This window comes from Schistocerca piceifrons, chromosome 5 (assembly GCF_021461385.2).
Source record: "Schistocerca piceifrons isolate TAMUIC-IGC-003096 chromosome 5, iqSchPice1.1, whole genome shotgun sequence".
NCBI classification, from domain to species: domain Eukaryota; kingdom Metazoa; phylum Arthropoda; class Insecta; order Orthoptera; family Acrididae; genus Schistocerca; species Schistocerca piceifrons.
The window spans coordinates 116,260,033-116,277,891 of record NC_060142.1 but is presented as its reverse complement, the minus strand read 5'-3'; the positions used below and the strand labels follow the sequence as shown (position 1 = coordinate 116,277,891).

Sequence of the window (17,859 nt, the reverse complement as noted above, 5' to 3'; positions counted from 1 at the left end):
CTCCCCACAGAGAGAGAAAGCACTCTACCATGGAGCCAGAGCGCTTATCGATAGCAAATTATTTCATTTTAGCGTATTAAATGTGGACGGAAAACTTAGAAGTCGATTTTCTTGAGAATTTTTGAGAGTTCCATCGAACTGCTTTGGGAGTGGTGTGTATTTGAGTTTTGAACTTCACGTACCACAAATATGAAAATCACGAAATTCCACTTGCCGTGTTGTCCCCTTGCTAGAGGTAAAACAGGCAATGTTGTCACTTGTGGAGGAACGATTTCATTCGACTCCTGATAACATTGATTCATAAATTAATAAAATTTCTGGATTCCTCTTTAAGTACAGGGTACAGTGTACGATGTCTTGGGTCTGTCTCAGTACATGGAAACGCGCCGCCATCTTAACATCGTATACATATAAAACCCTTGACATTCTAGAAGAACGGGCGTGAGCCTCGGTCGAATTTAACAACTCCCTCGTTTAACTCTGATCGATGTCGGTGCACCAGAATTTTGCATTGAACAGGGTCAAATGACAACTTTATCGCAGTTGACTTTTAATCGAAGTTAGTGCACTCTGCCGTAAGTGTTTGTTTGTTATACATTGCCAGAATACAAAAGAAGGAAAAACACTGTTTTTAAAAAATGGTTCAAATGGCTCTGAGCAATAAGACACTTAACATCTGGGGTCATCAGTCCCTTAGAATTTAGAACTACTTAAACCTAACTAACCTAAGGACATCATACACATCCATGCCCGAGGCAGGATTCGAACCTGCGACCGTAGTTCAAATGGTTGAAATGGCTCTGAGCACTATGGGACTTAACATCTGAGGTCATCAGTCCCTTAGAACTACTTAAACCTAACTAACCTAAGGACATCACACACATTCATGCCCGAGGCAGGATTCGAACCTGCGACCGTAGTTCAAATGGTTGAAATGGCTCTGAGCACTATGGGACGTAAGATCTTAGGTCATCAGTCCCCTAGACCCTAGAACTACTTAAAACTAACTAACCTAAGAACATCACACACATCCATGCCTGAAGCAGGATTCGAACCTGCGACTGTAGCGGTCACGCGGTTCCAGACTGAAGCGGCTAGAACCACTCGGCCACAGCGGCCGGCGCGACCGTAGTGGTCGCGCGGTTCCAGACTGGAGCCCCTAGAATCGCTCGACCACACCGGCTGGCAGCTGTTTCTAAGTTCACTTACGAAAACAGAAATGTGTAGAGTGGTAAAACAGTACCTTGTGGACGAACTTTTAGTTCATGGGCCCATAATTCTCATGTACAAGACATACCTAATTGTAAGAGAGAATACAACTTTTATAACACAACAGCGTGTTAAGACAGAATATATACATGATATTTCACAGTTCCCATTGCGGACATCAAATCAAAAATGTTCAAATGTGTGTGAAATCTTATGGGACTTAACTGCTAAGGTCATCAGTCCCTAAGCTTACACACTACTTAAACTAAATTATCTTAAGGACAAACACACACACCCATGCCCGAGGGAGGACTCGAACCTCCGCCGAGACCAGCCGCACAGTCCATGACTACAGCGCGTCAGACCGCTCGGCTAATCCCGCGCGGGATTGCTGACATGTAGAAAAGCTTTGATGAGGAACAAATGCCCGGGAATTGAAGAACGGATCACTTACTAATCTGCGTGCTCCACAGCAGACCATATTTCGAATGCTCGTCGTCGGGTTCTCTTCAAACGTGTCCCTCATAGTCCAAAGTGCGGCGCGTCCGTGGAGCACCGCGTTCAACCCTCCTAGCTATGAACGCAGCCGTTGTTGCAGCCGGACGAAAATTGTGATGTCATAATTACACTTCTCAGTGTGTGAGCGTACCGTGAAGCGTGAAATAATTCCCTTCCCAATTAATCACAAATATGGAAATTAATGCTTTCTTCAAATGTGAATGTTGCAAATTATCTTTCAATTATCTTTTCCTGCAAGCTCAACGCTAATCGAGTGTATCTGATATTCGTGGGTGAGACAAGTGATTCAATTAATAAACTCTTTAGATAAATTCAGTGCTTAGCTTTTATCAGCGATCTCTGAACAAAAGTGGCCTTTGTCTTGAGGTGCGTCGGGCTTGAAATGAGAACTGAAAACACTGCGTTAATTCGAATTACCTATTTATTTCCCGTGAATGGCTTGGCTGGTCGTTAGCTGCATACATTTCAAATAATGTCTCAGTTTACATCACAGCAACCGCTCACATTATCAAAAAGGTCCACGATTTTTCGCTGAACAGTTGCGTCGCGTCTTCTGGAGGAGGGAAATTCTGCAGTTAAACAGGAAGTGGCCGTGACACAACTTGTAGTTAACGCTTCATGGTGACACACTTGACTTGCAGTGTAGAAGCTAGCCCATGTGTAGGCAGGACAGTAGTGGAATATTTGTGAACTCAAAATACGGTATACTGTCCTAGGCATTAACAGTCCTTCCCGGTTGCGGGCTTTCAAATAACTACGCACCCTCAGACTCAGAGTTGCAATATTAAGAGTTTTGGCTGGTTTCGTTGTCTAGGGGCTGGGATACGTAGTTGCCGCATTACAGGCCAAATACTGCTGAGTCTACAGTATACGATAAGAACACACACATCGACAGGTCGAAGGTTTCTATCACTCGGCAATTGCGAATTATGAAAGTAACATATTAATTTACAAATAAAAGATTGCAATAAAATGAAATCTGCAGGTACCATCTTAACGACTATAATTGATGAGTACGATTGTAGAAGTACTTATGAGAATGCGGTATATTTCTGCAAAACACTTATTGGTGTCGATGGTCCAGCAATTAAATAAAATGTAGGTTAAATAACAGCGAAACAATAGATTCCCACTTCACGTAACTACACTACTGGCCATTAAAATTGCCACACCACGAAGACGACGTGCTACAGACGCGAAATTCAACCGACAGGAAGAAGATGCTGTGATATGCAAATGATTAGCTTTTGAGAGCATTCACACAAGGTTGGCGCCGGTGGCGACACCTACAACGTGCTGACCTGAGGAAAGTTTTCAACCGATTTCTCATACACAAACAGCAGTTGACCGACGTTGCCTGGTGAAACGTTGTTGTGATGCCTCGTGTAAGGAGGAGAAATGCGTACCATCACGTTGCCGAGTTTGATGAAGGTCGGATTGTAGCCTATCGCGGTTGCGGTTTATCGTACCGCGACATTGCTGCTCGCGTTGGTCGAGATCCAATGACGTCATTTTTTCGAATGAATCCAGGTTCTGTTTACAGCATCACAAAGGTCGCATCCGTGTTTGGCGACATCGCGGTGAACGCACATTGGAAGCGTGTATTCGTCATCGCCATACTGGCGTATCACCCGGCGTTATGGTATGGGTCACCTCTTGTTCGCATTGACGGCACTTTGAACAGTGGACGTTACATTTCAGATGTGTTACGACCCGTGGCTTTACCCTTCATTCGATCCCTGCGAAACCCTACGTTTCAGCAGGATAATGCACGACCACATGTTGCAGGTCCTGTCCGAGCCTTTCTAGATACAGAAAATGTTGGACTGCTGCCCCAGCCAGCACATTCTCCAGATCTCTCACCAACTGAAAACGTCTGGTCAATGGTGGCCGAGCAACTGGCTCGTCACAATACGCCAGTCACTACTCTTGATGAACTGTGGTATCGTGTTGAAGCTGCATGGGCAGCTGTACCTGTACACGCCATCCAAACTCTGTTTCACTCAATGGCCAGGCGTATCAAGGCCGTCATTACGGCCAGAGGTGGTTGTTCTGGGTACTGATTTCTCAGGATCTACGCACCCAAATTGCGTGAAAATGTAATCACATGTCAGTTCTAGTACAATATATTTGTCTAACGAATACCCGTTTATCATCTGCATTTCTTCTTGGTGTAGCAATTTTAATGGCCAGTAGTGTAGTTATGGACACCAACTTAGCTCGCGAGATATTCACTTCCAATCGCGTACTACGTCTTCACTGTAGAAACCATGGAAATTTCAGAAGTTTACAAGTCGGCACTCCGAAGTATTTCTATCTCTCGCGACCACGCGCAAACCGCTTCACTCTCCCTGTCTTTCCTGCGACTCCCGTCCGTCGCGCCGTCGGGTCCAGCACTTCCGTGTCCTGTCCCGTACTGCCCTGAAATCCCTTCCATTCACTTCGGTAGTCGCCTCCCTTAGTAACGATTGGCTAGAGCGCTCCCTTCACGTCTCTAAGCTAACGTACACTCACAAACATAAACACTTTCGAAATACTGGATTCACATTTTAATAACTTGAAATTAAATAAATATTCCTACGACTGGGCCGGCCGAAGTGGCCGTGCGGTTAAAGGCGCTGCAGTCTGGAACCGCAAGACCGCTACGGTCGCAGGTTCGAATCCTGCCTCGGGCATGGTTGTTTGTGATGTCCGTAGGTTAGTTAGGTTTAACTAGTTCTAAGTTCTAGGGGACTAATGACCTCAGCAGTTGAGTCCCATAGTGCTTAGAGCCATTTTGAACCTACGACTGGACCATAAACACGCTCTAACACACATTATTAGATACATAAACAAATTAAACATACATATATCAAAGGAACTGCTAGAAAAAGTAGGCCAGTAGTCTAATGTCTCTGTGCTTTCTAAAACACAGTAAATATTTGACCAATTTCGTCATGAATAGTATGTAGAAACAAAGACATAGACGAATAAATATATTTATAAGCATGCTACTACCGTTTTTTCGTGTAACTATGGAGTACTTATGGCCTGACGCGATCGATAGTAATCGGTCACTTTGATCTCCAATAGCTCGTGTACTATTCAAGTTACATGCCTGTAATTCATACCAATTTAGGTGTACACTAATAGCTTTCTAAAGACACGTAGATCGCCGAAATCGGATGAACCGTTTAGATTTTGGAAATTCGTTGCTGGGTGTTACTTGTATAATTTACAGTCAAATACTAAACTTTAAACTGATAAAGATATTGAAAATCTGATTACACCATCAGAATCGTCGTGCAAATAATGGTAATGTACGAGTTTCCTTTTGAGCTATCATGATTCATCTGCCTATTATTAATTTCTATACGGTGAAATGTCTGCCGTTAAGGTTTCACAAAGTCCGCCATCTTCGGCGCTCTCGGCTTACAAGTCTCTTTCATCGACACAACATCGTCCTCGTCACAGCGGAATTCCCGGCCACGCGGCTGGACCATGCCCTGGGGCTACCCCTCTCGTCCGGCTAACGTTCGGCACCCCGCGTTTGCTGCCGGGCCCCGGCTGGCCGAGCGGCCGCCCCAACTCCGAACGTATAACATCTCCAGGGCGCCACAGCTCGTCCGTTACCTCTCACGGTACACGTTGACACACCCACTCTGCAGTAGGCTTCACAGACCATGACGAACACCACTGAGCACGGTCTGCCACAAATTTCTGCGAACTGAAAAGCGTACCTAGACAATGAGCCATAGCGGTGATGCTGTGAAGCTTCCTGGGGACGTTAGCTACAGCATTTGCCGTAGTTTAACCACTGTGGCTGGCCTCAGACGAGCCTAATACACTGTGCAGCGCAATTAAAGGATAACTTTTTCGATACCCCATAGTTACTTTCCATTGCAACGTAAGTTTTGAGTGCTATTGACAAGCGATTTCAAATTGATTCCGTATTTCTAGATTTCCGAAAGGCTTTTGACACTTTACTACACAAGCGGCTTGTAGTGAAATTGCGTGCTTATGGAATGTCTTCTCAGTTATGTGACTAGATTAGTGATTTCCTGTCAGAGAGGTCATAGTTAGTAGTAGCTGACAGAAAGTCATGCGGTAAAACAGAAGAGATTTCTGAAGTTCCCCATAGTAGGGTCATAGTCCCTCTGCTGTTCCTTATCTATATAAACAATTTAGGTGGCAATCTGAGCAGCCGTCTTAGGTTGTTTGAACATGAAATTGTCGTATATCGACTAGTAAAGTCATTAGAAGATCAAAACAAATTGAAAAACTATTTAGAAAGCTATCTGTGTGTGGTGCAAAAATTAGCAGTTGACCCTAAATAAGGACACGTGTGAGGTCATCCACATGGGTGCTAAAAAAACTCTCTCTCCTCCCGAACAGGCCATGAAGGCCCAACGGACCGACCGGCCGCCGTGTCATCCTCAGACCACAGGCGTCACCTCATGCGAATATGGAGGGGCATGTGGTCAGCACACCACTCTCCCGGCCGTATGTCAGTTTCCGAGACCGGAGCCGCTACTTCTCAATCAAGCAGCACCTCTGTTTGCCTCAGAAGGGCCGAGTGCGCCCCGCTTGCCAACAAAGCTCGGCCGACCGGATGGTCACCCATCCAAGTACTAGCCCAGCCCAACAGCGCTTAACTTCGGTGAGCTGACGGGAACCGGTGTTAACACTGCGGCAAGGCCGGTGGCCTGAGTGCTAAAAGGAATCCGTTAAACTTCGGTTACAGGACAAATCAGTCAAATCTAAAGACCGTAAATTCAACTAAATACCTAGGAATTACAATTACAAACAACTTACATTGGAAGGAACACACAGAAAATGTTGTGAGCAAGGCTAACCAAAGATTACGTTTTATTAGCAGGACACTTAGAAAATGTAACAGATCTACTAAAGAGACTGCCTACATTACGGTTGTCCGTTTCTTTTAGAATACTGCTGCGCGGTGTGGGATCCTTACCAGATAAGACTGACGGAGCACAAAGCGAAATAGGCGACAGTGTGTCACTGAAATGATACAGGATTTGTGATGGACATCATTAAAACAAAGGCGTTCTCATTGTGGCGGAATCTTTTCACGAAATTTCGATCAACAACTAACTCCTCCGAACGCAAAAATGTTTTGTTGACACTGACCTACATAGGGAGAAACGATTATCTTAACAAAATAAGAGAAATCAGAACTCGCACGGAAAGATAGAGGTGTTCCTTTTTTCCGCGCTCTGTACGGAATTGGAATAATAGGGAATTACTGTGAAGGTCGTTGAATGAACCCTCTGCCAGGCACTTAAATGTGATTTGCAGAGTATCCTTGTAGATGTACATATCAGTTCGAAATTTGGCTCAGGGGTGTCTACAACCTTCCTCTTTAATGGTGCAAAAACGTGGAGTCCTGAAGCAGCACAGCGTGCTTATGACGTTTTACGATTTTTTTCCACCCTTTGTTTTCTGCCCTCCAAAATTGATACATATGTGAATAAAATGGCAAAGGGTCCCTCTAACCCCCAGTTCGGCAATACTGTCAGTGCCACCAGCTCACGCTTGTTGAACAGTTTAAAAGTGTACCTGCACAGATAAATCCCGCGAGATACTTGTTGTTGCTTGCTACTAGGCATGTCAGAACAGAGATATGTTAAGTGGTTGCCTACCTGCAGGAGCATAGGACTCTCGTCACGGGTTTGCTCTGTAGAGGTATATTTTTAAACTGCACAACAAGCGTGGGCTGGGGTGTTGCCGAGCTGGGCGTTTAGAGGGAACAGTTTGGACTTTTATCCACGCATGTTTCAATACCGCACCCCTCAGTGATCACGTCACAGGAGGGCGCAAAACAGGAGGGCTGAAAAAGCGTGAGCGTACTTTGTTGCTTCGGATCGCGTTCAAATTTCGTTTTTGAGTGGTCCCTTTTGGCTCCACGCTGTACACCAGACCAAAAACGACGATCTCGCATTGCAATACAAAGCGTTGTGATAACGTCCAGTGAGGTTGCTGGCCCTCGATGTCTTTAGAGAAGGATTGAATCGTCTGCCGGGAACCAGCGGTGTCAAAGGTTGTTAAGAACGTGTTCCTGGTGCTCATCACACTGTGAACTGTCGTTTTCACCCGCAAAATGTGTGTGAATCAACGCTTCTAGCGAAGGGATGGATTCGTTGACATGCTTTATGTCATCCCGTGAGGGCTTCTAGTGTCGATATTCGGAGCGGTGGTGTCCCTGAAATGTTTTTCTCGGCCACACTTACGAAAATCGCTGGGCGATCCGTTCTGTCCTCCGTCCCGAAGGCGTCAAGAGAAGGGGTGAAATGTGGGCAAGAGGGTGGCGCTGGGAAGAATTGTGGTGGTATGTGGTGCCAATGTGTCATTATAAATCCTTCTTACACCTTATATGAACTTCTGAGCTGTGGGTTTTCTTTCCGCATGGCGTCGACACGTTGCTGCTTGATGCGGTGGCGAGTGTGACATCGCAGAGCGCTACGCTTTTGAAGCATTAAAAAGGAAGCCAAATGTCTAACTTATACGTCGTAATGGGAAATAATTACGGCATTTCAAAAAAGTGATTCTTTAACTCTGTTGCGCAATGTACTTGCCTGGTAGTGCCAACCTTGGAACTCGCGATGCGAGTTAAAGATGACACCACATGAACGATACCGAATAGTCAAAGCGGCGAAACTGATTGTAAAAAGCACTGCAGTCTGGTGCACATTTTTAGAACAAAATACGTACGAACTGTCTGCAAAGATAGAACTAATCTCTGACTGTGTGTGTGTGTGTGTGTGTGTGTGTGTGTGTGTGTGTGCGCGCGCTTGCTTGCTTGCTTGCTTGCGTACGTGTATGTATGTATGTAATACAAAAACTACGAACTATACTCTGGAACGGACTACATAGGCGTGACTTTTAACCCGCGTACTGTTTATAATATGTGTGTGCCCACTAGATTATTCTAGAAACACCCAGCTCGGCAACACCCCAGCCCACGCTTGTTGTGCAGTTTAAAAATATACCTCTACAGAGCAAACCCGTGACGAAAGTGTATGTTTTTATGAACAGAAAAATATAAGGGCAAGAATACATACAAAGTATATGTTAAATAATCGTAGTTACCAGAATATGACACGTCTAAAAGATTGTCTACATTGTGTAATTTTTTGATTTTGTATCAAATGCATTTATTTTTCGTGAAATTTACTACATTATCGTAATATAAAGGTGGCTATTTACCTAATGAACAGTACATTACAGTATGGAACAATTTAAATAAAATTTCAAGTTTTTGAAAGTACATATGCTATTTGTTATTACTTAAGCGACTTAAATGATGGCGAATTACAAATTCCATTTACTTTTCTCTATTTTAATGTTAAATTGGTAGGTCGACTATCTTTATGGGATCTCAAGTTCACGAGTAGTATGAGGAAAATATAATAGCTGAAAATGCTCCAATGTATAGCGAAGTTCCATAAAAACCATGTGTTGCATGTTTTAGAAACGTGGTATCGAATGATTCACTTTGTCTAACCGGCCTAAACCTCACTTTTTTACAAGCGAAAGGTCTGAAAGTGGTCGGAGCTTGAAACTTATTTTGTAGCCAAATGATGCGTTTCTGGACATGGATACGCATCAAAACTTTATCTACCAAGTCCCCTCTACAGTCCCGAGATGCCTGTAGTAGGCATTGTGGAACACTTTCTATAATACTAAAGTCTACGTGGCTGTTGAATAGCTATCAGCTTAAGGCAGATTTAATGAATAGTTGTCCTCCAATTCATGTAAACTCCACATGATCTTACCGCTACCATCTCAAAATGTAATTTTACGACTGTTCATTGTACCCATTGAAATCTCTCTCCCCCTCTAGCCGGCCGGAGTGGCCGTGCGGTTCTAGGCGCTACAGTTTGGAACCGCGAGACCGCTACGGTCGCAGGTTCGAATCCTGCCTCGGGCATGGATGTGTGTGATGTCCTTAGATTAGTTAGGTTTAAGTAGTTCTAAGTTCTAGGGGACTGATGACCTCAGAAGTTGAGTCGCATAGTGCTCAGAGCCATTTGAACCATTTTTCTCCCCCTCTTTTCCTTATTTTGGTCTCAAAACCTCATTGCTATATTTGTTTTTGATTTGACCTAATATTTTTCGCAAGGTTTTTCATTCTGTCTTTTCCAAATTTTATGTTGCCATTTTTCTTTGAGATAAAAATAATGTTTCCAATCCAGAAAGCTTTCGTCATAATTTAGTGTCTTTAGAAAACAATTTTTGCGGTACAGATTTATCACTTTCGTGTATACTCTTTACATTTTTGAGCTTTGATTTTAACTGCTTTTTTCACTTTTTGTATTCATATTTTCACGCAGATATTTAAAGTTGTCTGTTTTCTTCATGTTCTGATACCGATTTTTTAAGTCTGCCTTCATTTGTCATGTTTTCTGTCTTTCAAACGACATTTGTAGACCTACGTTTTCAGCTATTTCCTTCAGAAGTTCTAATCTTTTCTTTGCATTCGCTTATGTTCCGTCTGTTATCAATTGATTGTCTGCAAATCCCAAACAATTTAATACTTTTTTCGATCTACCCAGCTGAACCTAGTTAACTTTTTGATTGTCTTCTTCTATATTCCTTTCTCTAATAAGTTTTTTAAGCACACAAGTGAATAACAATGGTGACAAACTGTCTGCGTGTCTGACTCCTGATGCAGTTTCGAAGCGACTAGAAGTTTTTCCAAGAAATTTAACCTTAGATACCGCATTCGTAAGAATCTGTTTAGTTATTTCTATAGTTTTCCTATCTACTGCAAATTCCTTCAAGGTTTGGGGAGGGAATCTTTGTCTATTGAGTGATAAGATCTTTTGAAATCAGTAAAAATGACCACTGTCTTTTTATTTAATATTTTTCGTATACTTAATCATTTGTTTAAGGTTAGGATTTTCTGTGGGTGGGATATATTCCTCCTAAATTCGGCTTGATACTCTCCAATTTGTTTATCTAACTGAGGATTTAACATGTCGAGAAGAGCATTCGATAAGTTTTATATTCTGACTGTTTCAATAAAATTTCTCTGTAATTATTTATATCGTGTTTTATGACTTAACTTCGAAGGTTTCTGATTTTAAAAGTGTTTCTCATTTTACAAGTATGGCACTAGGGTAAAAAAAAAAAAAAAGGAAAATGATGGCCGCGTGGCCCACACTATCACTAGCTCTCGGCTAACACCTGTACCTTGCTCAATTTTTTGAGCCGAGTTGACAGTTGACACCCCGGCATAGATTTTACTTGTATTGACACTGAACGTTGTTTTGCAAGTTTTAAGTTTTGGTGAGTGAAGCTTTTAAAATTCTCTAACTTTTTAAATTTTTTTTCATACGTTGTAGCATAATAATGTTTAACGGACACCTGTCTTTCTTATGTTCCTTTAATGTTAGTCACAGATGTGATGATGGCAGTAGCTGAAACAAGGTTACAAATGAAGCCATGTATTACTCGGTATAGACGGCTTTATTCACAAAATATATGCCCTGACAGCAGACTCCTTGGGGAAATTTATTTCCTTTGTTAATATGTTATCGGTTATGTATGGTGCACAAACTACACACTTTGTTGACGGAAATTATGCCCGCGAAATAGGTACGATAGCGATCGTCGAAGATAAGCGGAGGAAATCGCTAAGAATGCTGTGAGCGCGTCGACGGTCTGAACAACGAGTTGTTGTCAGTACAGTAGTTAAAATTTTGCTCTGGTCTTCCTCCGGAGTATTAATTCCGGCGTAGCGCAGGAAAGAGACTCGGCTCGACAATTTTTATTGTGCGAGTTGCTTCTCTTAACATTAAAGTGCGTGTATTAATACGCACTAATGCTCCCTTCTGCACATGCCAGGACGACGACGGTTCGAACCCGCGGCCGGCCCTGTGGCCGAGCGGTTCTAGGCGCTTTAGTCAAGAACCGTGCTGCTGCTGCGGTCGCAGGTTCGAATCCTGCCTCGGGCATGGATGTGTGTGATGTCCTTAGGTTAGTTAGGTTTAAGTAGTTCTAAGTCTAGGGGACTGATGACCTCAGATGTTAAGTCCCATAGTGCTCAGAGCCATTTGATTTGATTTTTCAAACCCGCGTCCGGCCGTCCTGATTAAGGTTTTTTTGCTTCAAGCAAATGCCGTGATGGTTCGTTTGGAAGGGCACGGCCGACTTCCTTCCTCATCCTTCTCTAACCCGATGACCTTCCTGTTTGGGCCCCCTCTCCCAAATCAACCAACCAACTACATTCCAGCCATATTGCCCTGTCTCTAATGTAAACTGTACTGATATGCTAGGGAACCAGCCTGTGACGTGGACGCGACGTTTGTACACTCTTCTTAACACTATGCCGTCTGGCGACACCGCAGTCGTGTCTTACTAGAAATAGCGGTCAACGGGCGGCGACACCACAGTGGTGTCGTGAGCATAGCATCGCGCAGTGGCCGGCGACAAAACTTTAGTGTCTTTTACATTCTATTGGTGTTTCGTTTAGGTAACAATAAGTTACACACGTGAACAAGTTTTTTTGTTTTTATAAGTACTTGTGCTCTGTCATCACGGCCGACGAAAGAGACGATACGATTATTTACGATGAATGCGCGGACGTGTTGTCTGATGTTCCGGACGACTTGGCCGATTGGGAAGAAGATACTGGATATAAAAAAAATTGAAGTGAAGCAGAATCGTCGGAAGATAGTGAAATATGTCCAAGAAGAATTAGGCGAACGCTACGGTTGCCAACTGATGCGGATGAATCACACAAAGAAGACAGTGCACATTGGTCATACTTTGATTTACCGAGAACCAATTATAAATTTGAAGGATCATCGGGTCCAGACATATTTCCCACAGATACCCAGAGCGTCGAGGAGATCGTAGAATTTTATATTGGGAACGATCTATTTGAATATATTAACAACGAAACCAACAAGTACTACAGTCAAAATTTGCAATAGAAGGAAACTGGATAAAAATATGCCAAATTTGTCGGCGTTACGGAACCAGAACTTATAAAATGGTTTGTGCTTGTTATGGGAACTGTAAGAAAAGCAAGGATCGATGATTATTGGTCAACCAACCCGTTGATAGGCACACCGATATTTCGCAAAACGATGTCCCGCAATCGATTCAGACAAATATTACCATTTTTACATTTTTCCGACAGCAACAATGAACCAGATAATGCCGACCGCCTTTTCAAAGTGAATTTCGTAATCGATTATTTTTCCACGAAGTTTGAAGAAACTTTTAATCTAAGTCACAACATCTCAGTTGATGAAGGAATGATACCGTGGCGTGGACGGTTAAATGTTAAAGCTTACAATCCATCGAAAATTACGAAATACGGCATACTCGTTCGGATGCTGTGTGATTCGAGTACAGGATACAGTTCCTGAATCTAAGTATATTCCGGCACTGGACAGCGTTTAGCAAAGATAGTGATGGAACTATCGACACCTTCTTATGGCAAGTGGTACCACCTCTACAATTTTACGGAAGTAGGGGAACAGGGTTGTGGAACGTATGAGAAATAACGATGACATGAGTAAAAATTAACAATTTATAATCTCCCGGTAACGTCAAGGACGGCCGGCGACAAGCCAAGTAATCCGCGTTAGCGCTGCCGGCGCCAAGCGAATCAATTTGTACGAGACGTGCGGACTGCAAAGTGTTAAGGAACGGTGTGGCTGTCGTGACGAAGTGGGTGCGCCTTTCTCCCAGCTTCCACCTGTTTTTTAAACCAACCGCTTTGTCTGTCTTCCGCGTCAAGAACATAGCGATGACATCATAGTCTCTTGTATAGCCAGATCGGAGGCGCGAGAGAAAGCTTGTGCAGTAAATATAATGTTGCCAATGCATAGGCCGAACCAAGAAATAGTGCTTTGCCAAGTGTCTTCAAAATGAAACATATACCTTTGGAGATATTTATATTTTTTCGATGTGTTTATGGGCGCTAGCGGACTGTATTAGAGAGCTGTAATTCGACAGTAATGTGTATTTCATATACAGCAAACATTCTGTGTGCCTAAGTAGAAATTCAAGTTATTCTGAAATTAATGATTTCACTAAATAAAGAACAATCGCCTACAGTTACGATCGCGATTTGATTTCAATGTACGGTTCGTTTCGAGCCCTGAGGGCTCATCTTCAGGTGCTTTAAATGTCTACAACAATTTTTTTTTTCAGATTTAGGTTAATTCCGGTAATACACTCACGGAAGGAATACTGACGACTTTGCATAAAATTATGTTAAATTTCAGTAAATATTGTAAAACGTGTTTAATATTAATTAACCTTTGTTTAAGCGCACAGTATAGATATTTCATACGTTATATATTTCATACGTTATAATACTTCGTAGGGACTTTCGGATTTGGAACAATGTAAAGTTATTACTCCAGTCGGAAAGATGTGTCTATGCGTTTTCTCAGAGCCCGCAGTCGACCATGCCCCGACTTTAATAAATTAGTGTGATGTGTAGTCTAGATGGTAATTTTCGCTCAGAAAATGATCCTCGACTGTTAAGAGATTATAAACTCGTAACAGAGAACCCAATGGGAACACTATGAGTAGTTTAGTTGGCCGGACGGACCATATTGTGCTGGGGGTTGAAGCAGCCCCTAGGGAGCGCGGATATGACCCTCCAGATGGAAGCAGCGCACCTCGCCGGGAAGAATTGAGTCGTATTGGTACAGGAAGAGTTGTCGCTGCTCTGGTCGGTGCTCAACCTCGGAAACCGTGTTGCGTGTGAAGTTAGTGGATTCTTCATCATGCTAGATGGGAGACTTAGGGAGAATCTTCTCACTAGATTTTGGACTATAAATTTCGTCTCGGAGTTAGTTTGCTAGCGGACAGTGTATAAGAACTATTCACACTCCAACACTTGTCAAAGCAACCCATATAACTTCTTAACAGCAGCGACCTTCGGTAGCGTGCTAGTGAACGCCTGACACGCAGGCAAGCCCGCGACGCTCGGGATACTGGCGGGTTGCGGCGTCGCAGGCTGTGGCCACAGCAGAGCAAGCACTAGTGTCTGGGACCAATGGAAGCGTGTACTACTGGTCGTCGCCTCCAGATATCCTGGACGTCCACTGGGTCCGTATTAGTCCGACTAACTGGTTGTCTTTATGGTCGTACGACTACGGCCTACTGCACGGGAGTAACAAGCGACACACGACCGATAACACTGTTCGACAAGGGACAATTCATGGCAGGGACGTTATAGTGAAATACGGGTATGTTGCCGCATCCAGTAGTGATGGAACGTGACAATTTCTTATTCAACAGCATGTGGAATGAATCATACGTCACTGGGTTTTCCCCCGCCACACCTATGTCATTAAGACCATCTGCAATAGGTCATTAACTCGAACGGCGACAGCCGGTCGCTACCTCTGCAGTAAACCTTCACACTCCCCAGAGACAGGTGCATCGAGTTTACAACAGTGGTGTTAGCCGTAATTCGTGTCAATCTTAATGAGTCGGTGTTATGGCTGACAAGTAACCGTCTCTGTCATATTTCCGAACACAGTTGACATTATAAGTTCCTCTGTTTAAACTGATTTAGCCTGGTTCTGAAGGTAAACTGACTGCTTGTTTTTACATAACAGGGTTTCTCTAGTTCTCTAGTATTAATGTAGTAAAGGTGTAATACTGAAGAGGAATTTTAAATTTTCAGAAATTCCACGTCGTCGTGGATATCGATGTAAGCTAGACAACTTCTGCGTCGTGGATGTCGATTTAAGCCAGACAACTTCTGCTATGTCTGTGGGAAGTTCACCTTTTGAGCTTAGCACAAAGGAAAACATTACCAGTAACGACCAGTACATCTACATCTGCATTTATACTCCACAAGCCACGCAATGGTGTGTGGCGGAGGGCACTTTACGTGCCACTGTAATTACCTCCCTTTCCTGTTCCAGTCGCGTATGGTTCGCGGGAAGAACGACTGCCGGAAAGCCTCCGTGCGCGATCGAATCTCTCTAATTTTACATTCGTGATCTCCTCGGCAGGTATAAGTAGGGGTAAGCAATATATTAGATACCTCATCCAGAAACGCACCCTCTCGAAACCTGGACAGGAAGCTACACCGCGATGCAGAGCGCCTCCCTTGCAGAGTCTGCCACTTGAGTTTGCTAAACTTCTCCGTAACGCTATCACGCTTACCAAATAAGCCTGTGATGAAACGCGCCGCTCTTCTTTGGATCTTCTCTATCTTCTCCGTCAACCCGGTCTGGTACGGATCCCACACTGATGAGCAATACTCAAGTATAGGTCGAACGAGTGTTTTGTAAGCCACCTCCTTTGCTGATGGACTACATTTTCTAAGGAATCTCCCAATGAATCTCAACCCGGCACCCGCCTTACCAACAATTAATTTTATATGATCATTCAACTTAAAATTGTTCCGTACGCATACTCCCAGATATTTTACAGAAGTAACTGCTACCAGTGTTTGTTCCGCTATCATATAATCATACAATAAATGATACTTCTTTCTATGTATTCGCAATACATTACATTTGTCTAAGTTAAGGGTCAGTTGCCACTCCCTGCACCAAGTGCCTATCCGAAGCAGATCTTCCTGCATTTCGCTACAATTTTCTAATGCAGCAACTTCTCTGTATACTACAGCATCATCCGCGAAAAGCCGCATGGAACTTCCGACACTATCTACTAGGTCATTTATATACAGGGTGTTACAAAAAGGTACGGCCAAACTTTCAGGAAACATTCCTCACACACAAATAAAGAAAAGATGTTATGTGGACATGTGTCCGGAAACGCTTAATTTCCATGTTAGAGCTCATTTTAGTTTCGTCAGTATGTACTGTACTTCCTCGATTCACCGCCAGTTGGCCCAATTGAAGGAAGGTAATGTTGACTTCGGTGCTTGTGTTGACATGCGACTCATTGCTCTACAGTACTAGCATCAATTAGGCACCGTTGGTGATGTCTTGATTGGGCCCCATGTTCTTCCACCTACGCTCAATGGAGCACGTTATCATGATTTCATACGGGATACGCTACCTGTACTGCTAGAACATGTGCCTTTACAAGTACGACACGTGGCTTATGCACGATGGAGCTCCTGCACATTTCAGTCGAAGTGTTCGTACCCTTCTGAACAACAGATTCGGTGACCGATGGATTGGTAGAGGCGGACCAATTCCATGGCCTCCACGCTCTCCTGACCTCAACCCTCTTGACTTTCATTTATGGGGGCATTTGAAAGCTCTTGTCTCTGCAACCCCGGTACCAAATGTAGAGACTCTTCTTGCTCGTATTGTGGACGGCTGTGATACAATACGCCATTCTCCAGGGCTGCATCAGCGCATCAGGCATTACATGCGACGGAGGGTGGATGCATGTATCCTCGCTAGCAGAGGACATTTTGAACATTTTCTGTAACAAAGTGTTTGAAGTCACGCTGGTACGTTCTGCTGCTGTGTGTGATTAATGTGATTTGAAGAGAAGTAATAAAATGAGCTCCAACAGGGAAAGTAAGCGTTTCCGGACACACGTCCACATAACATATTTTCTTCATTTGTGTGTGAGGAATGTTTCCTGAAAGTTTGGCCGTACCTTTTTGTAACACCCTGTATATTGTGAAAAGCAATGGTCCCATAACACTCCCCTGTGGAATGGGAGAGGTTACTTTAACGTGTGTAGACGTCTCTCCATTGAGAACAACATATTGTGTTCTGTTTGCTAAAAACTCTTCAATCCAGCCACACAGCTGGTCTGATATTCCGTTGGCTCTTACTTTGTTTATCAGGCGGTCCTTCCAGGTAATTCGCTAATGCCAGTCCTGCTAGAGTTACTGCATAGATTGTTCTAATTCAGAAAACAGATTTTAAGAAAAGATTACGCAAAGCAGGCCCTGTTCAGCTAGTTAAACAGCGGGGAAAGAGCGTTGGGTAACGTTGACATTTGTGTTGCAGGTTTTCGACGGAAGTCCTGCAAGAGGTGGAAGACGAGGATGAGGAGGAGGACGAGTGGCAGGAGGCCCTGGACGGGGAGTGGCCAGTAGCGGCCAGCCACGGCCACGTGACCGCGCACAGCCAGCCGCCGCCCACGCCGCCCACACCGCCGCCCATGGACGCCGCCGCAGCCGAGCAGCGGGTGGACGCCGCCGCCCAGTCA

General features: G+C 43.8%; 1 long non-coding RNA gene and 1 pseudogene across 1 annotated transcript in view; one reads left to right on the top strand and one right to left on the bottom strand.

Moving 5' to 3' along the window:
* The window catches only part of LOC124799320, a 159,388-nt gene extending 141,619 nt beyond the window's left edge, over positions 1–17,769 (top strand). Inside the window, exon 3 of the long non-coding RNA XR_007017015.1 lies at positions 17,658–17,769. This is a non-coding gene — a long non-coding RNA (uncharacterized LOC124799320). The remainder of the gene's footprint in view (positions 1–17,657) is intronic.
* Positions 6,296–6,413, bottom strand: LOC124799822 (annotated as a pseudogene).
* Positions 17,770–17,859: the final 90 nt, after the last annotated feature.